This window comes from Schistocerca cancellata, chromosome 6 (genome assembly GCF_023864275.1).
Source record: "Schistocerca cancellata isolate TAMUIC-IGC-003103 chromosome 6, iqSchCanc2.1, whole genome shotgun sequence".
NCBI classification, from domain to species: Eukaryota; Metazoa; Arthropoda; class Insecta; order Orthoptera; family Acrididae; genus Schistocerca; species Schistocerca cancellata.
In genome coordinates this window covers 411,041,252-411,062,584 of record NC_064631.1, presented here as the reverse complement: position 1 = coordinate 411,062,584, position 21,333 = coordinate 411,041,252, and positions in this window count along the sequence as shown.

Here is a 21,333-nt window from a genome sequence, read left to right as displayed (position 1 = left end):
TGTCCATCTCCTCTTCCTTCCTCCTTTCTCTGTCAAACTTATACTCCCCCCCTAGGTCTCCACATCCTCCTGACCCCTCTCTCTGTCCACCTTCCCTTTTTCTGTGTCCATTTCGTCCCACGCCTATGTCCATATCCTCTTCCTCTCTATCTCTCTGCCCTTAATCCATGTTGACCATTGTAGCAAATGCAGATTCTGTAGTACTATTCTAATCATAGTCCTCCTGCTTAGCTTTGTAGTAACGTGCTCGCCCCCCATGCAAGCGGGCCTGGGTTCGATCCCCAGCCGGGTTGGAGATTTTCTCCGCTCGTAGACTGGGTGTTGTGTTGTCCGCATCATCATTTCATCCTCATCACCGGCGCACAAGTTGTCCAATGTGACGTTGACTGAAATAAGACTTACACTTCGCGACCTAACGTCCCTGTGTGGGGCCTCCTCACCAACAATGACAATTTTGTTCAAAATTATGTGCATGGAAATGTACTCTTATATACAGGGATGCATCATAATTTCGTGATTATTATTTCACGTCGTTTGGTTCATTTTTAAAGATGTTATCTCTTCATTCCAACAATTTTCCTATACCAACGACTACACCTATTTCAAATACTGTCATTATTGAAAAATATAAAAATTTGAAAGTGTGGCACAGTGTGGCGGAACGCCACATATGTTTATTAAGAAAATGGATGAATAATGCGTCATGTAACGCTAGAAGTGTTAACGTGCGATGTGTTTTGTGCAACGAACTTTAACATTTGGAAGAAAAATCGAGAGAACTAAAGATAATGATATCAAACCTTCTTTATTTTACCTGCGTTGATCAATGAAAGAGACCGAAGACATTGTATCATGTGACTCATATTCTCTTGTCTTGGATTCTTATGTGGATGATAGACGCCAGTATACGCTCGATATAACTGTGTGAAAATTCTGTAAAACTATTCACAATATAAATAATATTTCCATGTAACAACATTGACCTTTTGTTCAGCTCGCATCTCTGATATGAGTGAATCCATATTTTGGGTAAATTTGTTGTTTTAGCGTGTGCTCTTGTGTGGACCACCACTTCTCTTGCAGTAATTGTCAGCCATTACGCTGTCAAAACAATTATTTTATTAAATCCTTTATTAAATGTAATTGTAAATGTAGGAGAGTTCTCTGTTTTTCCGAATGAATTTTCTAAAGCCAGTAAAATTAAATTAAAGCTTCAATCATTAATATTTTCGTTGCATTGAGTTCGGTAAATTTTCGATTGGCTGCCTAACGGCAGATGACGAGAATCTCCTTAGCTTTGTCTTGCTAATGAAAAATGAACATAGCATTTTATTACTTTTCATGAAAACAGAAATATCTTGGGTATTAATTGTGTGTGATGTCCTTAGGTTAATTAGGTTCTAAGGGACTGATGACCTCAGATGTTTACTCCCTTTGTGCTCAGTGACATTTGGACCATTTTTTTTAAACCAGTTGCCATCAGGCCCCCTGAGAACTAATTTTTATTCCAACATTCCGCGTAATATACGCAGACTTTCATTAATAATAGCAGCCACTTACGCAAACCTAACCGTAGAAGGCGGTGAGTCGCACGCTGTGTTTCAAAAATTGTTACGTACGCCCTGCGGAAAATCCCCGGTCTACGTAAATGCTTGTGGTGGTGTTCAGTTTATTTAACAGTCACATGCTAGCCAAAATCAGAACCCAGTGCTAATGATGACCATTTCTCTTTAAACCAAGTACCTCAGCAGGAATAGGAAACTACAATTTTACATAATATTATCACCCACAAAATAAAAAAATAATAATTATTATTTTTATGTACCACCACAACTGGTCACCTGGTGACTTAGAACATGAATTAAGCATAGTATGTCAGCTGAATAGCAAATGCAACAAGGCGATTTAAAACCTTCTACCACTGCCCAAGCCGACTGTTGTTGATGTAATTGTGAAATGAAAATGCGAAGAACGAACCACAGCACTGCAGACCTCATGTTCTGACGTACAGGAATCGTCGAGAATTGCGGAGCTTGGCTGCAAATAATCTCATTCACTCAGCAGAAGGAATTACTCGGGAGTTCTAGAATGTTACCAGCTGTCAAGGAAGCAATGACTGCGCGTATGGCGTTAAAAAGTCTGGGGTACAATGGTCGCCCAGCTCCTAATCAGCCACTACTTTCTGTAGTCAATCCTAAGCTTAACATCTGAGGTCATCAGTTCCCTGGACGTGGAACTACTTAAACATAACTAACCTAAGGACATCACACACATCCATGTCAGAGGCAGGATTCGAACCTGCGAGTGTAGAATGTTAATGCGATGGAAGGGAATGGGTTTGGGGAACGACTGAAGAACGTTGCCTGCCATCAAGTGTGTGGTGAGGACGGAGGAGGCGGCGTTATGGTTTGGAAGCGTTTTTCGAGTTTACAGTGCGATACCCTTTTGCGCTTAAGAACAAGCGAAGTGCGGAATAATATGAACACATTTACATCATTGTATACTTCATACAGTGAAGGACTGTTCGGAGACGATGGTTGTATCAGCACGACAATGCACCGTGTACTAAACCAGCATCTGTAAGGCAATGGTTTGCGGACAGTAATATTTCTGAAATGGACTAGCCCGCCACAGTCACGATCTGAACACATTGGGATGAGCCAGAACAGCAACTTTGCTGCATACTCCAGCTCTTAGTGGTCAGTGGGCTGCCATTCTTCCACAGGCTACCAGACACTTCACTGGAAGTGTTCCCATGCAGAGTAGAGGCCAACATAAAGGTGAAAGGTGAAACACGATGTGTTAATGTACACACCTAAATCTCCGGATACTTTTGATGAGATAGTGTACGTTCCACCTTCTCAGTGAGTGCACACAGTATCTAGTACATATTTTTTTTTTTTTTTGCTTACACAGTAGCAGTACTGACTTTCCATGTGGTTTCGTCTTGGATCACTTTATGTACTTCTGTGTAGCCGCTGCGTTGGACTGTCACAAGCACGTCTTAAGATGAAAAAGTATAATTTCAAAATGTATCATTTGAATTAAACATCACCCAGAAGGCAGCGGAAGAAATTATTCCGTAACAGTATGCTACTGAAAGACAACTGAATGCCCCTAAAGTTTCATACATGAAAATCATTACACTGAAACAGATTTAAGGCTAATTTTGTCTAATAAAGATAAATGTGCACAAATGATCTTGTAGTAATGTCATTATCTGTTTTAAACGACCACATACTTTACTGTTAACGCATCTTTTTTTAAAGACACCACAACACCACTTGTTTCAAAAATTCTGTAACGTTTTCAAATGGTTCAAATGGCTCTGAGCACTATGGGACTCAACTGCTGTGGTCATAAGTCCCCTAGAACTTAGAACTACTTAAACCTAACTAACCTAAGGACATCACATACATCCATGCCCGAGGCAGGATTCGAACCAGCGACCGTAGCGGTCGTGCGGTTCCAGACTGTAGCGCCTTTAACCGCTCGGCCACTCAGGCCGGCTGTAACGTTTTCATCGGAACGTTCTCTCTCTCTCTCTCTCTCTCTCTCTCTCTCTCTCCACACACACACACACACACACACACACACACACACACACACACACACACACACACACACACTTACATACTTAGTGCAGTGCATGAGATAGTATTCCTGCAACTGGTCAAAGCGTGCCGTCTTAGGAACACAAATTAGCAAGTTCGTGGTCCGTGGCAATATCGTTGAGTAAACTGAACAGCAAAGTAAACACCAGATCACTTAGAGAAACGAAAACAAGCAGAGACAACTTTACGTAATAAGCACACAACTCTTCGCAAACTTCTATAAGCAAAGACTTTTCCGTTGCTGTTCATAGATGCCTCTTCAAGACGGAGACTTTGGTTACTAATAGCTACGTGAAAACGCGAAACCGCTGATCTCCTTAATTAAAAATAGTGACTGTGGCAGTAGCGCCCTCGTGGGAAAAAATGACGTTAATTTCATCTGTTTTATAATACCTTAGTAAACGATAATGTCGAAAAGTAAGAGTTAGATAATTACAGGAAATCGCTGTGGTAACCAACTCCTGACAGAGGATGGAAACTTCATGATACAATATCGACGTATGATTGACACTGCAACGTAAAGCCGTTTACACCACACATTCAAAGTTAAGGCTTGGATGCGAACATTGTGTTTGAGAAGAACGTTTAAAGGAAGCTCTAAGCTATCCACACATAAGAGAATTCTACACTTATAATGTGCTATGGAACTCTGCATCTCCCTGTTAAAGGGCTCTAGTGTGAGGCTGTGTTACTGGTATAATACAGGGACGTTGCCATTTTCCGCCATTTACCACTTGTTCCACTCTCGTGACCTTGAAGTCACCTCCGTAAAAGAACATATCATGACTTTAGAGAAAGTGATCGATTCCCAGTCTCTGTTCACCAACCTCAGTCCCCTCAAGGAGGCTCACAAGACAAACCGGAACCCTGTTCAGTCACCTAAATGATTAGGAAACCAAAACTACATCATGCATCAGGGGGATTTCATTGAAAGTGTCATTCATTTGGCCACCAATACTTGCAACCAAAAGTCATGAAGTCAGCTTTGGACGTAGCCTGTAACTTGTCACAATAATGAGAGTCACTCTGCAATTACGGTTACTCCTACGCACATGGTTGTGACTCACACTAATACCCATGCCAGGTAGACATCCCCACAATCGTAGCTGCGTTGGACATAGCTTACATCGCGTTGAGGCAAGGAGGTGAGTGAACTTCATTGGCCTCTAGAGGGAAAGTAAAACAAAAACAAAAACTTATGTGGAGGCCCCTCACAAAAGGTGAACTACTTTGACACGCCCACCATGTGCGCCAACCACATGTAAAAATGAAATCATTTTGCTTCGAGAGCCTATAGACGAGGAGCGCATGATCTGAATAACTGGCTGGCCATCGCGCGATTCAGCGTAGCAATCCGTGTGGTGATATAACCCGCGGCCCAGCAGTCTAGACCGTCCTCGGCAAGTGTCTCAGTCTTCAGCCAGTTGGCTTCAGTCTTCGACAACTTCAGTGTATCGTCAATAGCCAGTTGTCTTCGACACAGTACTTCGACAGAGCTCGTCAGGAGTTAGAAACTACCATACTGGCCAACAAGGACTGGAAACCCTGCAGCCCGTAACTCAGTCACTTGGCTCTGGACGAAGTCCCTGGGCAGGTGTTTAACACCGGAAGTAACTACCAGTTACGGAACGCAGTTCTCAGTCTGTACAAATTAAATGTGTAACCAGACTTGGACGTTAACGTATTTGTGAAGATGCAATAATTAAATATTGTTTTACCTCGACTCATTTATTTCGCGAAGCTGTCACAGACCTCTCCCATTGTCACAGTCGTTGGAAGCGGATCACATCTGTGGTATGATCGACAAGGTGACAGTCACAACAATCGTCAGTGGTTCAATACTGTGAACTTCTGGAGAGTTGCTTCAAATGTCGCCTACCGAACCTGAAGCCTCAAATACTTTTCCTTCTTTTAATTCTACCATCACTCATCTGACTGGTTCGATGGAGACCCCTACGAATTCCTCGTCATCTCAGAGGAGCCCTTACACCCGAGAGCCTCAATTATTCGTTAGATATATTCCAGTCTCTCTTCCCATATAGTTTTTACCGTCCACAACTCTCTCAAATTCCACATTCCTTTATTAGTTGATGCTGCAAAAAAGCCCTAATTTCTTATCATATCAGTCCACCTATTTTTCGACTTCATTTTTTATCACCATCTCTCAAACACTTCGATTCTCATTTTATCGGTTTCCTCACAAACCATGATTCTCTAACGTAGAACACAGAGCCCAGGACGACCGTTTTCTGAAATATCTTGCTCAAATGAAGGGAAATGTTTGTACTAGTAGACCTCTTTGGCCAAGCATCCCCTGTCTGTCAGTGGTAGTCAGCTTATTAGGTCCTCATGCTTTGTCTATCATATGTTATTTTGTTTCCAAGATAGCAGAATTCCGTAACTTCGTCCATTTAGTTGTCGCCAGTTTTGAAGGTACGTTTATCGCTAATCTCATTTCTGCTACCTCTCGTTACTGTTGCCTCTCTTCTGTAAACCCTCAACCCATAGTCCTAACTCATCAGACTGTTCATTCCACCCAACAGATGATGCATTGTGTATAGCAACGGAATATGTGAATTTCATTTATATACTTTCACCCCGAATTTTAACCCCGCTCTTGAAACCTTTATTTCGCTCGTTGCTTTCGATATATAGATGTAACATTAAAGGTAAAGGACAGCAATCCTGTGTTGGATTCATTTTAAACCAAGCACTACGTTCTTGGTCATCCATTCCTATTTATCCTTCTTGTGTCTTATGTACTGTATATCAGCTGTCCTCCCGTACAGGCTATAGGTATGTCACAGAACATCCAGCATTTTACATTTTTACATTTTGCAGTGTCCACACTTTTTCTTGGTCAATAATTGCTATGGACGTACAATGATTTTTCTGAAGTGCTGCTTCCATTACAGAGCGCAGCTTCAAATTTGCGTCTCTGGCACTTTTCCCTTTCCTGAAGCTAAACTGATCATCATCTAACAGGTTCTCAGTTTTCTTTTTAATTCTTCACCGTCTTAATTTCGTCAGCAGCGTCGATGGATGACCTGTTAAGCTGATTATACTACAGTTGTCCTTCCCATCTGCCCTTGCTATCTTCGGAATTATATGAATTTTATTTTCCGAAAGTCTGATGTTATGTCTTCAAATTTATGGATTCTATAAACTTGACTAGCCATTTATTTCACAATTCCTCCAGCGAATTTAGGAATTCCGAAGAATTGTTGTCTATTTCTTTCGCCTTACGTAACAGCAACTCTCACAAAGATTTGTTCTTCCCCTCTCTTTCCAACTAGCCGCTCTCTGTGGAATCCCCAACGCACTGTTGCGGTTGACGACTTTGGTTTTAATTTCACAGAAAGTTGCCTTGAGTTTCCTATATAACCCTTTCAGACGTGATTTTTTTCTGGAGGAGATAATATATGCTAATGCTCTTAGGTGACTTTTTTAATGATTTTAGATGCGAGATTTATACAAAAATATACTCGTTTTCAACATATACTTTGTGTACTTGACTCCATTTATGGACTAAAATAACTAATTACGAAATATTCTCTATTTAATAAACAGTAAAACGATCATTCAATTATTACTAAGCAAAATAATAATATTTAATTATACAGTGGAATATAGCGAACCAACACCATCCGTGTATTTTGGTGGCCACGAGCTACTGCACATTGCTACATTGACTTGCTGATATTTTTATGATGATACCCAACAGTTGGCAGCAGCTGCACGTTATAAAAAGGTTCAACATTCAAAAATGTGCACCTCAGGTTTCCAGTAGGAGGGAAAACTTCTGCTGCAGCTAAGACAACGAAAACGTTAATGTACACAATTATAGCCAGAGGGTGTGGAAGGGATACTGAATCAGTCCAAAGAACGACCGTTTCTTTTTTAGATTTCCTAGTATTTCTCCTCCAAACAGACTCCCTTGATAATCCCGCACTTTCGGTTCTTTTCATTTCTAAATGACTTATATTCCTTTATACCTGTCTTTCCCTGAACATCTTTCTTCGCTGATTAATTGATGTAATTTTTCTGTTACCCAAGGTTTCTTCGTGATTACCATCCTTGCGCTCACATTCGTCTGTGCGTCATCTGTGACTGCTCTGTTTAGAGCCGTCCATTACTCTTCCACTGAAAAGCTATTATGGTATCCACAATCGTAATGTCTACAGCCTTATAGGATTTCAAACACTCCTCAGTACTTCAGTATCTCACTTCCTTCCATACTAATTCATCCTGGCGATTCTCTTGAACTTCAGCTATTCGGCCGGCCGCTGTGTCCGAGCGCTTCTAGGCGCTTCAGCCTGGAACCGCGCGACCGCTACGGTCCCAGGTTCGAATCCTGCCTCGGGCATGGATGTGTGTGATGTCCTTAGGTTAGTTAGGTTTAAGTAGTTCTAAGTTCTAGGGGACTGATGCCCACTGATGTTAAGTCCCATAGTGCTCAGAGCCATTTGAACCATTTTTCAGCTACTCTTCGTCGTTATTCAGTTGTGGTGTACATTTGGATCTGCTCATGGGTATGCCGTACATTCGGGTATCTGAATTTGAAATCCCTATCTACTCATAATGCTATCCAGCTGTGATCTTCCAGTGTCTCCTTGCTTTCCCAAGAATGCTTCCACCTTTTTTGAGTCTTGAAATTCTTTTCGCTATTACTAGCTGCAGTTTATAGTGTAACTCTCCTCTCATCTCTAGTACCTACCTCATTTTCTCCCATGCATCTTTTTCTTATTCCTTCCCCTGCTGCAGCGTACCAGTCACTCATGATTATTAGATTTTCATTTTCCTTTACATAATTACATGTTCAGTGCAGCATGCACTTTCTCTGAACTATAATGAATGTCACTGACTGGTATCGATTCTGATGAAAATAATCGCATCACTGACCTGTTCACAACAACTCACTCTCTGCCCTCCTTTTCTATCCACCATGAACCCTACTCCAGTTGTACTATTTTATGTAGCTGTTGGCATTGCATTATATTCACCGCAGCAGAAACGTTTATCTTCTTTCCATTTCACTTCATTGACTCCCATAATCATTACATTTTTAGATATTATAGTTTCGCTATCAGATTCAGACTGCTGACATTTCATATCTTCATAGCCGCCGCCTGCTTTTCATCCCCTTGCTGAGCCCCCAAATTGAGGACTCATCAGTTATCTTTTATCCCGAATAGAAACTCGAAATTACTGGAATAACCGGAAGAAGCAATGATTATGGTATGTATTAACAATAACGCTATGAGAAACTCTGTTGTATATCTGGCATATGTGTCTGACAACCAATAGCTGCTGTACTCAGGGATTTCAGATAAGTTTCTAAGACTTATCCAGACAAAGTCGTAGTTTTGTTCGTCAGTCATTGCCGCAGGAAACGAAAATGATAATTCATCACTGGATTTTAAGGAGACTTTCATCCCAGTAATACATATACGGCGCACACTCGGGTGGAAAGTGTAAGATTCATCTTGAAAGCCGGCCATTGTGGCCGAGTGGTTCTAGGCGCTTTGTGATGTCCTTAGGTTAGTTAGGTTTAAGTAGTTCTAAGTTTTAGGGGACTGATGACCTCAGATGTTAAGTCCCATAGTGCTCAGAGCCATTCATCTTGAAAATAATTCCCTAGTCTGAACTAAGCGATTTTTCTGCTTTGATACTTCAAGATATGCAGCAGAACCCAACTTCGGAAGGTAGGAGATGAGATACTGGCTGAGGCAGATCTAGGAGAACGAGTCGTGACTAGTGATTGGACAGCTCAGCAGATGGAGCAACTGCCCGTGAAGTGCAAAGATCCCAGGTTCGAGTTACTGCCCCAGCACACACTTTTACTTGGAAGTTTGAGGAATCCAGATATCATACACCCTGAGTTTGTCCAGATGGCGTCGGGAACAATCAGGCATCTGACACTTCAAGGCATCTGGAATATGAGGAGGAATAAATCACCATCCCGTTTCAACGAGAGTCTGTTTAACTAAAGAGCTCCTCTATAACTAGTGGAGGTAGGCAATGCTTGTCCCTTCCTCGATACTTCCAGGGAAGCTAAATTTCACAGCACGTTACCGTAGTATTGCTCTGATTCCTAAATGGAAACCAATTCTCGGAAAGATAACAGTGTGAGCTCAGGAGGTGTCATATAAGGTCGTAAGAGAAGAAAATATAAGCGAGGGAACTTAATAAGATCATTGTCATCCAGATAAAATTTTCATTTACATGCATTTTATTTCATTTTCTGCATCGTCAGGTGTTCGGATCAGTGGGACTTGTATCACTACGTAGAGGAAAAGACAGTTCTTACTCGCTCACCTCAATTAACTCATTAATCTACCATATCCTCCGAAAGCCACTTCACAGTGTCTTCGCCAATTATACTCATTCTGCCTAGAATATTCTTTAGAACAAGACACTAACACATTTCACGCGTCAGCACTTGGCCTATCGATATACAAAGCATGTTACATGTGGAACGCGATAGTCAAAGTCGGTACTACACGACGAAACGTGTTCAGCAATTTGTGGTAGCAGGCGGGGCAAGAACAGTCAGAATGTCAGACGTCATAACGGAAAATCTGCAAGTCGGAGGAGATCTGAAAATGAAATGGAAAGAGATAATGATAAAGAAAACGCAGACGTAAGTGTTGATGAGCACGTCAGCGTTTTATAAGCAACGAAATTGAAGAAGTCCGGTATATACAAATACGGAAATGTCTATCCATGATTGAAATACTATATGAGGAGAGTTCAATAAGTAACACCACACATTTTTTTCTCAAAGAAGATTGCTTTTATTCTGTATTTCAATACATCATATTATTTCCCATTCTTTTGTCTTTTTTTTTTTCAATATAATCTCCGTTCAATGCGACGACATTACACCCTACCTTTATGGGGAGGGGGCGGGGGGTGCATCCTGCAACTTACGGAAAAGGAGAAGTTCACTTGTATGTTTATGACAAAGAACACGCTGAAGTCGTTTCTTCTATTCCTGAGGCTAGCACAGTACACTTCAGAGTTGATCGCTGCACCGTGCATCGAGCAGAATAAACCTTTCAGGTTCCCAGAAGACCGTCGCCATGGCTTTACCGTTGGGTGGTGCGTCTTTGAACTTTTTCCTCGGTGAAGATTTACGATGGCACCACTTACGGATTGATGTTTTCTTTCAGATTCGAAGGGATGAACCCACGTTTCACCGCCTGTGACGAAGTTCGACAAAAATCAGCCTCCTAACGAGCTTGCAGTTCCGCACACTTGCCCCTCCGTTGCTCTTTGTGGTCTTCTGCTACGTGTCAAGGAATCCAGCGGGCACACATCCTTGAATGTCCTAATTGGGTGGACGATTGTTTGTTTGCGTACTACCAACAGATAAATCAGTGGTGAGCAGCGAGGTTTTTAATTTTGGTACGAGACACAGCTGTGTGCAACCATCTGGCATGCGGGAGATCGGAGAAGTTCGAGCGACCTCACCGTCATTTTGTTAACTGCCTAAACTCTGTAGGCATTCTATATGAGCATATGAATACCTGTGACGGTCTGGTTTTTCCGGCAAAAGAAACTCAGTGACAGCTCTCTGCTTGAAACGCACCTCCACTACAGATACCATTTTGAAGGCTACACATAGCGCCACCCCTTATCGAAACCTGATGAAACTATAGGAGTTAAAGCGAGAATATTCCACGATGTCACATTTTTAAACGACATTGGCCGAGAAAAAAATGTGTTGCATTACTTATTGAACGTCCCTCGAGTGGACGAATCCTATGGTAAATAAATTAATACTAGCGACGAATGAATGAGAAAGATGTTCCTTAAGTGTAGATCTGGTGGACAGTAGCATATGAACGTCAAACGCGGGTACGTAGGAAACAGAATACTAGGAATCTGACAGTATTACATATATAGTGCTTAATGAATGTCTACACAACATTGAGATGTTCCAGAGTGGAGAATAAATTATCACAAATTTATTTTCAACATGAAATATTTCGCTTACGTTGTCATAAAACTACGTGTCAGATAAAGTCAATGTACGTGGAACACAGTTTTATAGGCACGCCCAACGACCCTCGGAATGATTCAACTTTCTATATTCCACGAATACAACTTAAACTTATTTAACTGACCGACACATCAATTCAGCGTATCATACATCCAGACCTTACCATTTAATCCTGGAACATGAATCTGATGTAAACTTTTGCTGTCACAGAAAGTGTGGGATGAGTATCAGTGGACCGAAGCAGCGAACATACCCAAGATGCGTCTCCCTACAGTCTCTAGGAGCGCAGGCCATGGGATATAAAGGGCCCGATATGAATACCGACCCAGTACATTTCAATCAGTTAGAAAGCCTCATAACACTTTATGTTAAACTTACTAGTGCAATATCCATTACCAAAACACAAATGTAAACTCTGACAGTGTCTGTAGTTGCAATTTTAATTATAATAAATCTATTTGCATGTAAGTAACTTTCATGTCATATTAACGAGAGTATTTCATCGTGTATATGCATCGATCAAGGCAAATAGAATGAGGATGCAGACTGCCAGGCAAATTACGAGTCGTAGAAACCGACTCAGCTGTCGAAACCATATGAGTGTGCCGGAACGTGGATAAAATATGTACTACAATTAGTGGCTTCGAGCAGTTTACATATCGAAAATAAGTTTTTTAGGACTGTCACTAGTTTTCAGTTCTTCTCGAAAATTCGGTTTGGTTAATTTTGTCGTAATGTTGCTGTAATGTATACTTTACACATAAATTGTGCTGACGACTCTTCCCAATGCTCAGGCCCGATGATTTTATCGCAAATTCTCATCGCAAACTCGAGGTAACCGTTTCTTCCGTCCTTGGGGTTGAGACGACTTTACGTGCAGGAGAGCGAGTTCAAATTTCTTGTTAGCTCACTACCTTCAGTTACTTTTTGGTGTGAAAAAGGAAGGACTGTCAGTCCTCGTTAAAGATAACGAAGTCTTAATTAAAGCACTTTTATCTCAGGTAGTAAGGTGGAGGACAAAGCTTAAAAGTTCTCTTTGAGAATACTTTATTAAGTGCAGGGGCGAATCAAGGTAACTCACGCTTTATCAGGGGACTCAATAAGAAAACGACAAACATTCCGGTTTTGTGTGTGCTACGGCGATATGAGCTATAACGAGATTTTCTTTCCACCAATACTAAAAGAATTATTATAGCCTTCCGCACACAGAGGACTTAATGTAGACTGTATTTATCTTGATTTTCTTCTTCTGGTGATTATATGTAACAGACATAGAATTCCTTTTAAATTCAGAGTTACGTGAGAGGAGCACGTGTGGTTTTCAAAATAAGTTTCAAGTACACATCCCTGTGTATATGATGCCAATTACAGATGATTCTGTCATATGTATCAAAGTTTGCGAATGATTGGACGTTGTTTAAGCAGATAGTACAGTAAGTTATTCGGTATTGTTCCATCCTAGATACAGAAGCGTTTGTACGTAAAAATTATTTTGCCAATAACGACAATAGTAACTTGAGACTTTTCAAGACTGACCTCGTTGGATTATACTGATACGAGTATGTGGTATGACCAAGAACATATTCCACCCTATGTAGAACCTGACTGGCCCTAAGTATATAGCAACGTGCAGCTCAAAAGTTCGAAAACGTGATAGTATAGAAGTCTATACGAAAATAATGACTTTCACAGAAAATTTATCTGATTATATCCTCGGCTTATATCAGCCTTGGAACATTGTTGTCTTGAATCACCTTTCGGAAACTTTTCTGTTCCCCTGAAGATCACGAGTAGGAAGCATTTCGGTATATTTCTGCAGCGTTACACTGTTACTAGGGTCACAAGCCAAAGAGATTTCAGCGTTGTGGTAATAATTAATTACAACATTAACGAATCACAATTATGTTACACAGATTCCTAGTATCAACGATTTGTTACATGAAGCGTCTCGACATAGCCTGCAGAAACAGCTGTATCGATGTTCGAACGAGTGGTTTACATTTCAGACTGAACTAGCTTCGCTTTCTAACTCAGATATAGGCGGAAATATGATTGACCACGGACTTCTTAGACGTGCTGAGAAGTCTGAAAACATTGAAACCTTGGTAATATAAGCCACAGAAAGCAAAATCGAGTTTAATAAGAATCTGGTGATGAACGATTTCTACATGGGTATCTTCGTGGCATGCAACTGCTCATTGCCCCCGACAAGTCAATGAGGATATTAGTTGATAACACCATAATCCTCAAAGTGAATTATTCATTCTTCACGTGAATTAACGATAAATAACAGGCGATGTGTTAAACACCAGGCACAGTAAAGCTTTCAGTGATTCGGAAAGTATAAGTGCGTTTGAAAAATTAGGCATGAATGAACAATGAGACTTAATCATGTGTTTTTGAACTGCGTGTGTTTGATAACAAACATGAAACATGTGCTAGTCAGTGTTGTATCGTGATTCGATAGAAACACAGAAGAGGATTTTACCCGTCGCCACCCTCAACTATTTGTAGTGCACTGAGGAAAACATTACGAGAAGAGAGCAAGGAGAACACTGATAATGATTAGTGCAAGAACATATACACTCCTGGAAATTGAAATAAGAACACCGTGAATTCATTGTCCCAGGAAGGGGAAACTTTATTGACACATTCCTGGGGTCAGATACATCACATGATCACACTGACAGAACCACAGGCACATAGACACAGGCAACAGAGCATGCACAATGTCGGCACTAGTACAGTGTATATCCACCTTTCGCAGCAATGCAGGCTGCTATTCTCCCATGGAGACGATCGTAGAGATGCTGGATGTAGTCCTGTGGAACGGCTTGCCATGCCATTTCCACCTGGCGCCTCAGTTGGACCAGCGTTCGTGCTGGACGTGCAGACCGCGTGAGACGACGCTTCATCCAGTCCCAAACATGCTCAATGGGGGACAGATCCGGAGATCTTGCTGGCCAGGGTAGTTGACTTACACCTTCTAGAGCACGTTGGGTGGCACGGGATACACGCGGACGTGCATTGTCCTGTTGGAACAGCAAGTTCCCTTGCCGGTCTAGGAATGGTAGAACTATGGGTTCGATGACGGTTTGGATGTACCGTGCACTATTCAGTGTCCCCTCGACGATCACCAGTGGTGTACGGCCAGTGTAGGAGATCGCTCCCCACACCATGATGCCGGGTGTTGGCCCTGTGTGCCTCGGTCGTATGCAGTCCTGATTGTGGCGCTCACCTGCACGGCGCCAAACACGCATACGATCATCATTGGCACCAAGGTAGAAGCGACTCTCATCGCTGAAGACGACACGTCTCCATTCGTCCCTCCATTCACGCCTGTCGCGACACCACTGGAGGCGGGCTGCACGATGTTGGGGCGTGAGCGGAAGACGGCATAACGGTGTGCGGGACCGTAGCCCAGCTTCATGGAGACGGTTGCGAATGGTCCTCGCCGATACCCCAGGAGCAACAGTGTCCCTAATTTGCTGAGAAGTGGCGGTGCGGTCCCCTACGGCACTGCGTAGGATCCTACCGTCTTGGCGTGCATCAGTGCGTCGCTGCGGTCCGGTCCCAGGTCGACGGGCACGTGCACCTTCCGCCGACCACTGGCGACAACATCGATGTACTGTGGAGACCTCACGCCCCACGTGTTGAGCAATTCGGCGGTACGTCCACCCGGCCTCCCACATGCCCACTATACGCCCTCGCTCAAAGTCCGTCAACTGCACATACGGTTCACGTCCACGCTGTCGCGGCATGCTACCAGTGTTAAAGACTGCGATGAAGCTCCGTATGCCACGGCAAACTGACTGACACTGACGGCGGCGGTGCACAAATGCTGCGCAGCTAGCGCCATTCGACGGCCAACACCGCGGTTCCTGGTGTGTCCGCTGTGCCGTACGTGTGATCATTGCTTGTACAGCCCTCTCGCAGTGTCCGCAGCAAGTATGGTGGGTCTGACACACCGGTGTCAATGTGTTCTTTTTTCCATTTCCAGGAGTGTACATTTGTTGACGAATACTCAACTTTGTGCAAATCGGCTCAGGCAGAAGATCCTGAAGTTCTACTACTACGAGGGTAATTCCAAAAGTAAGGTCTCCTATTTTTTATAAGTACATAGAACTGTTTATTGCTACAATGGTTTACATAAATTTACAGCTTAAACATTTAGCTATTTTTCGACATAATCACCATTTTTTTCGATGCATTTTTGTAGGCGCTGTGGCAGTTTTTGTACGTCCATGTCATACCAGCTCGCCGCCATGCTGTTCAGAAAGTTATGAACTGGCGTGATTGTTGCTTGGTCTCAGGTGTAAAATGGTATACCCAGGTTTCGTCACCCGTGACAATTGAGTCCAGAAAGTTGTCCTGTTCGGCTGCAAGGTGGTGAAGCGCGAGAAGCATCAACTCGTTGCCGCATGTGGTCCTCAGTCAGCATGCGTGGCATCCATCTTGCGCACATCTTCCGGTAGTTGAATGTTTCCGTTAAAGTTCTGTGAGCGGTGCTTCGGGAAACCTCAGGAACCAAAGTGCAGAGATCATCCAGGGTGATCCGCCGATCTTCATGCATGCTTTGCTCAACCTTCAACACCGTCTCCTCAGAAACTGACGGTCTCCCGCTCCTTTGCTCGTCGTGAATTTCGATCCGACCAGCTGCAAACTCTCTACGCCACTTCGAACATTTTTAACATCCATGCACGACTCACCATACACTTCCGTCAACTGGCGATGGATTTCAGTCGGCGCAGTGCACTTTGCGTTCAAAAACCGAATAACAGCCCGCAATTCGCACATGGCGGTAACATCCAACCGGAGCTCCATTCTCAACGGCTGCCAAGCCGCTGCGCCTCAGCGCGACGTGCACATGTTTACACACAGCGCGTGAAGCACCCTTCAGAACAGTGTGACCAACTCCCACACAAACAGAGTTCTGTACTTATAAAAAATAGGAGACCTTACTTTGAGATTACCCTCGTATTCACGAAGCTAAGACTGGATAGCAAACAGTTATTGTCCCACTAGAATGTTCACTGAAGACAGGTTGATGTGCACTCGCTAGAAGCAAACGATGCCAAGTCTACGGTCTTCTCCGTAGTGGGGCTGCCTTGGAACTGCTCGCTCTACCGTGGCGGCGCAACTGCTGCGACTTCTTGGCGCGACTAATCGCTGGGCTATACACGGTCTCTGGAGTGGGTTGTCGACCTATCGACACCAACGAGGTACTGCCTGGTGGTGAGTGCTGTGCTTACGACACAACACTCACATCGACGAATGTAACGTCAACATGAAAAAATACATGTATTTGTCTGCGATATATCGTCGGTAGACGCTACCACATGTATATTGTGTGCAGGTTAAGATGTAATCAAATTTTGAAGTCTTCACACTCCACCCCTAATAATGTATTATGCAACACAGTGTCGAGCTTCCGTCTTATATGAGGTGTCCTTCAAGCGATACGGTGTTTCTAGTTTGAAGAATCATCTCCTGTCAGTTTTTAGCTTGTAATTGACTGTTAAAAGTTCCTTACAGTGCAATCGTTCATTGATTACAGACGCGTGACCGAAAGCTGTAACCTCATTTCCACTGTGATATTTGAGTGCCGTCACAAACCTTTAGATTTTTAACTGGCTCGCCTTTCGCAATAAGTTTTACACTCTTTTCTTAGCCCTGAGTAGCAAACTTCACGAAATCATCATCATCATTCTTACGTGGACTGTAAGCGCTCTTCTTTCTCACAAATATGTACTTCCTGTATTACTGAATTACAGAGTGAGCCCACAGTTACGCAACCCTAAATTCAAAACAATTCTGAAACAAAGGTGACTAATGTATCAACAATTTCGCGCACAGTCGCTCGTTTCAGAAAATATGGTAGTGTGAATGGATGTTCCGGTCGACCTTCGGTGGTAAGTTATGCCTCATTGGAAAATATCAGCTCACCCTCATCACATTCACCAAGAAAGTCGATACAAAACTATGCCAGCAAACTGGAATGTCTTACAGCAGTGGTCGCCGTGGAAGCAGAAACTCTGTCCGCACTGTATTCACGTTGTGCATGAACTTCGAGAACATGACAGAGGAAAATCACTACATTACTATCAACGGTTTTATCATTTTATTCGCAACAGTGAAGCTGCCGAATAATGAAGCATGGTTTCATCTAATTGGCTGTGCAAACAGCTACATCCATAGATACTGGAATTCAAAAAGCCCTCACGTTTTGCAGGAGACCCTATTACATTCACAAAAGGTTGGAGTTTGGCGAGCAATTGCACCCAAAATAATTGTTCGCCCAATTTTTTTCTCGGACATGTTAATAGCTAAAAGTTACGATGATATGCACATGCAATTCGTAGCTGTTTAGACACTGATGAATGACATTGCTTATAACATTACAGGTCGGGATTGATCTATGGTCTTGAATATCTCATATGTATCTGCCAGTTGGTTGGAGGAATTGAGATTTGGGGCATTTATTTACATAGTATTGCATGATTAAGTCCTGACGGTATGCAAAGCTGTCATTTAGTTACGTGCGATTTGCGATCTTTTATGTTTTATTTTACGATATTAAATCATATTTTTTCGATTGCCGTTAAAATATAATTACGATAAATGTTTGAGGTCATTTGAAATAATATTTTAATACCTATGTAGATGACGTGACGTCATTCTCTTCCTCTTAGTAAAAAAGAGTGTTAATTGTGCGTCAGTGTCGGCATCAGTGAATTCGATTCGAGAAAAAATTTATTTGACGAAGTTCAATTGCACACAATCGCGTGGGGCGAATTTGAATTGAAGATGTATGCAGGTCAATTTCGTGACATGCTAGTAACCGTCGCGAGTATGTCGCGGTATCAAGACTGCTTTCGCGCCGCCGATGGTTGTCTTTAAACTCGCGAGAATACAATTTACGCGAATGATTAATTATCGCGATAGGGTAGAATATTTGATGGTTATCCCACTGTTGATGGGCCATTGTGGAGAACGTAAGTTAAGATCGAAAGATCAATTTCAAAATCCAATATAAATCCTGTTGTTCAAAGTAGCCTAGCAACCCAAAAGTTCATACATGGTTACCAGCGGAAACAGTGTACTATTTTTCATGCACACATTTACACCCTGTATGGAGGTGTGAATGATTTGTGGGTGCGAAATAAACATTTTAAAGCATTTGACTGAATCAAAGGAAAGATATAAACAAGGTTATTCGTATATTTTGTTATTTCATGAACATCGATATTTTCTTATAGTGGTGTAGAGTCTTACGTACTATTAATATTGTGACAGACCGGTCGTAAGTGCTCTCGTCACAAGTCGAGTTATGGGTCTGATTAAGAGTAGCTGGTTATTAGAGTCTCAAAGATTAAGTGAAGAATAAAATCATACTTAAATAACGCTGCATCGAAACCCACTGCATATTTATACTATATTAAGCTAGCTATTCTGGAATCAGGTGGTACCGCGGCCGTGTTGTTGTGTTGTCAGCAACAAATAGGTAAACACAAACATTTCTCATACTGTGATATCGACGAGGGGAAGAAGAGACGACAACGACGACATAGCCGTATAAATATACAAACGGTATACGTGGCGCCTTACAATAAAACACACCGACGTCACGGTATATGCTGGCTGCAGCAAGATGGTGCAATAGTGAACATGACGGATAGCACCGTGATAATGTTGCATGCGATCTTTGTGAGACACAACTTTCGGCGACACCTGACGCAATCTTCATCACTACACTTTTGCCGCCCCCCCCCCCCCCTTCCCCGGTCGCCCCACCCAACCCGGCTTTTTCCTTTTGGAACATCTGAAGCTTAACATCCATAAGAAAAACCCTCACACAATAAACCAACTGAAGCGTAACATCAAAAACGAAATATTCATCATAAGTATAGCAACTATCCAAAGAGTAGCAACTAACATGAATAAAGTTGTTGAGGCTTGTGTTGAAGCGCATGGAGGATATTTAAGGCATCTGTTATGAGAAAATACACTGCCGAAAAAAAGTTAGCGTATCGGGAAAAACAATGTCGATCGTGATCCGATGATCGCGTATGCCAACTGGGGGTAACGGGTGTACGTTGTCCGACAGCAGAGAGCGCAGAGACATAGTTGTGAGAGCACCATCTGTGCCTAGCCTTTAACAGGGAATGCTAACAGCTAGAGGCCTCAGCTTGGTGCAAAACCATGAAGCAACCAGGCAACCTTTCCACAGAGAACAACTCGTGTTTCCTACAGCCAACTGAGTCTGCCGAGTGACGGAACGGCCCATTCGTAAAATTTCCACTCAAGCTGGACCTGCCGCGTCAGTTGTCACGTGAACATTCTCGCACTGTAGACGAGGTTCTGGAGGTCCACGCAACACAGATTCCCGCCGCTATCATCTTACCGTAAGTGCAGGAGTGGCAGATCTAACAGCTACCACAACATAGATAATAGGGCTTGAGAGCTGAGACGTAACGTTTGCAAACCTGTCATTAGCAGCGGGACTCACCTATAGCCAGTGTTCAACTCACGCCACAACGTCGACGTGAGTGGCTCAACTTTTGGCGGCAGAGAAACACTTAGAACTGCGCCCCCTGACCTTCAGCGATTAAACCAGATTCTGCCTCGTGAGCGCTTCGTGTTCATCCAAGGCACACTGGTCCCACCATAGCCCTTGTGGTCTGGGGAGCGATAAGCTGTAACTCTAGTTTCTGGAAGGGACACTAACCAGCGCTCGGTAGGTGCAGAATGTTATTGGATTCGTTATTTTGCCGAACTTGCAACAGGAAGGTGATGTGTTGTTCCAACAGCAAAATGCTCTCCCACACACTGCCCGTGAAACTCAGCGTGCTCTCCAAGATGTGCAGCGACTTCCGTCGCCAGCACGATCTCCAGGCTAGACTTAGTCGAGCACATCTGGGATCCGATGGGACGAGAAGTGACTCCTGCGTCTCATCACCCAAGAAATCTTACAGTACTACCTGAACAGGTCGAGCAGGCGTGGCACAACCTATCCCAGTACAGTATTCTCCATCTCTACGAGCGACTGGTTGCCAGAGTCAGCGCCCGCATTGCCGCCCATAGAGGCTGCACCGCATACTAACGTTGGTGTTTCAGTATAGGCCGATACCTAGAACCTCAGAATCGCCTGTACTATTGATATGTAAATGTAATTATTTCATGTACTCCATTTGTACTGTTGCAACAATAAACCTTGAATGAATTGGAAACCTCTTAAAGGGCTTTTCCGACTGTGTATATACAGGATAAATCACCTAAAACGTGCACCGAAAATGTTGCAGAAATGCAATGTGCTGTTGAGGTGTGGGTTTCACAGAATTGACTTGTAGTCGGCGGCTCGTATTGTTAGCAAATAAACAGACTGTAATAATAAATAGGAAGTTTATGTTTTTGTGCAAACGTACACTTTTTTAAATGGAACAATGTCAATTGACATTTACAAACTAAAAGTAGGGTAAGTTATAATGTCAGTCGCGTATGTCGCAGGATTCTAGTGCCAGTGGTTTATGAGGTATCGTATGTTGAGAAGCTTGTTTGCGCCATTCAATCTGTGTAGTTGCTAGGTACGATGTTGTTATGCTTGCTCACAGTACGCTTGTGTGTTCCTTGATTGCATTGTCACTTGCTAGTCAGTGTGTGAGAGTCCAAGCGTCAGATGAGGCGACGATGAGATTTAGCAACGCAGAAAAA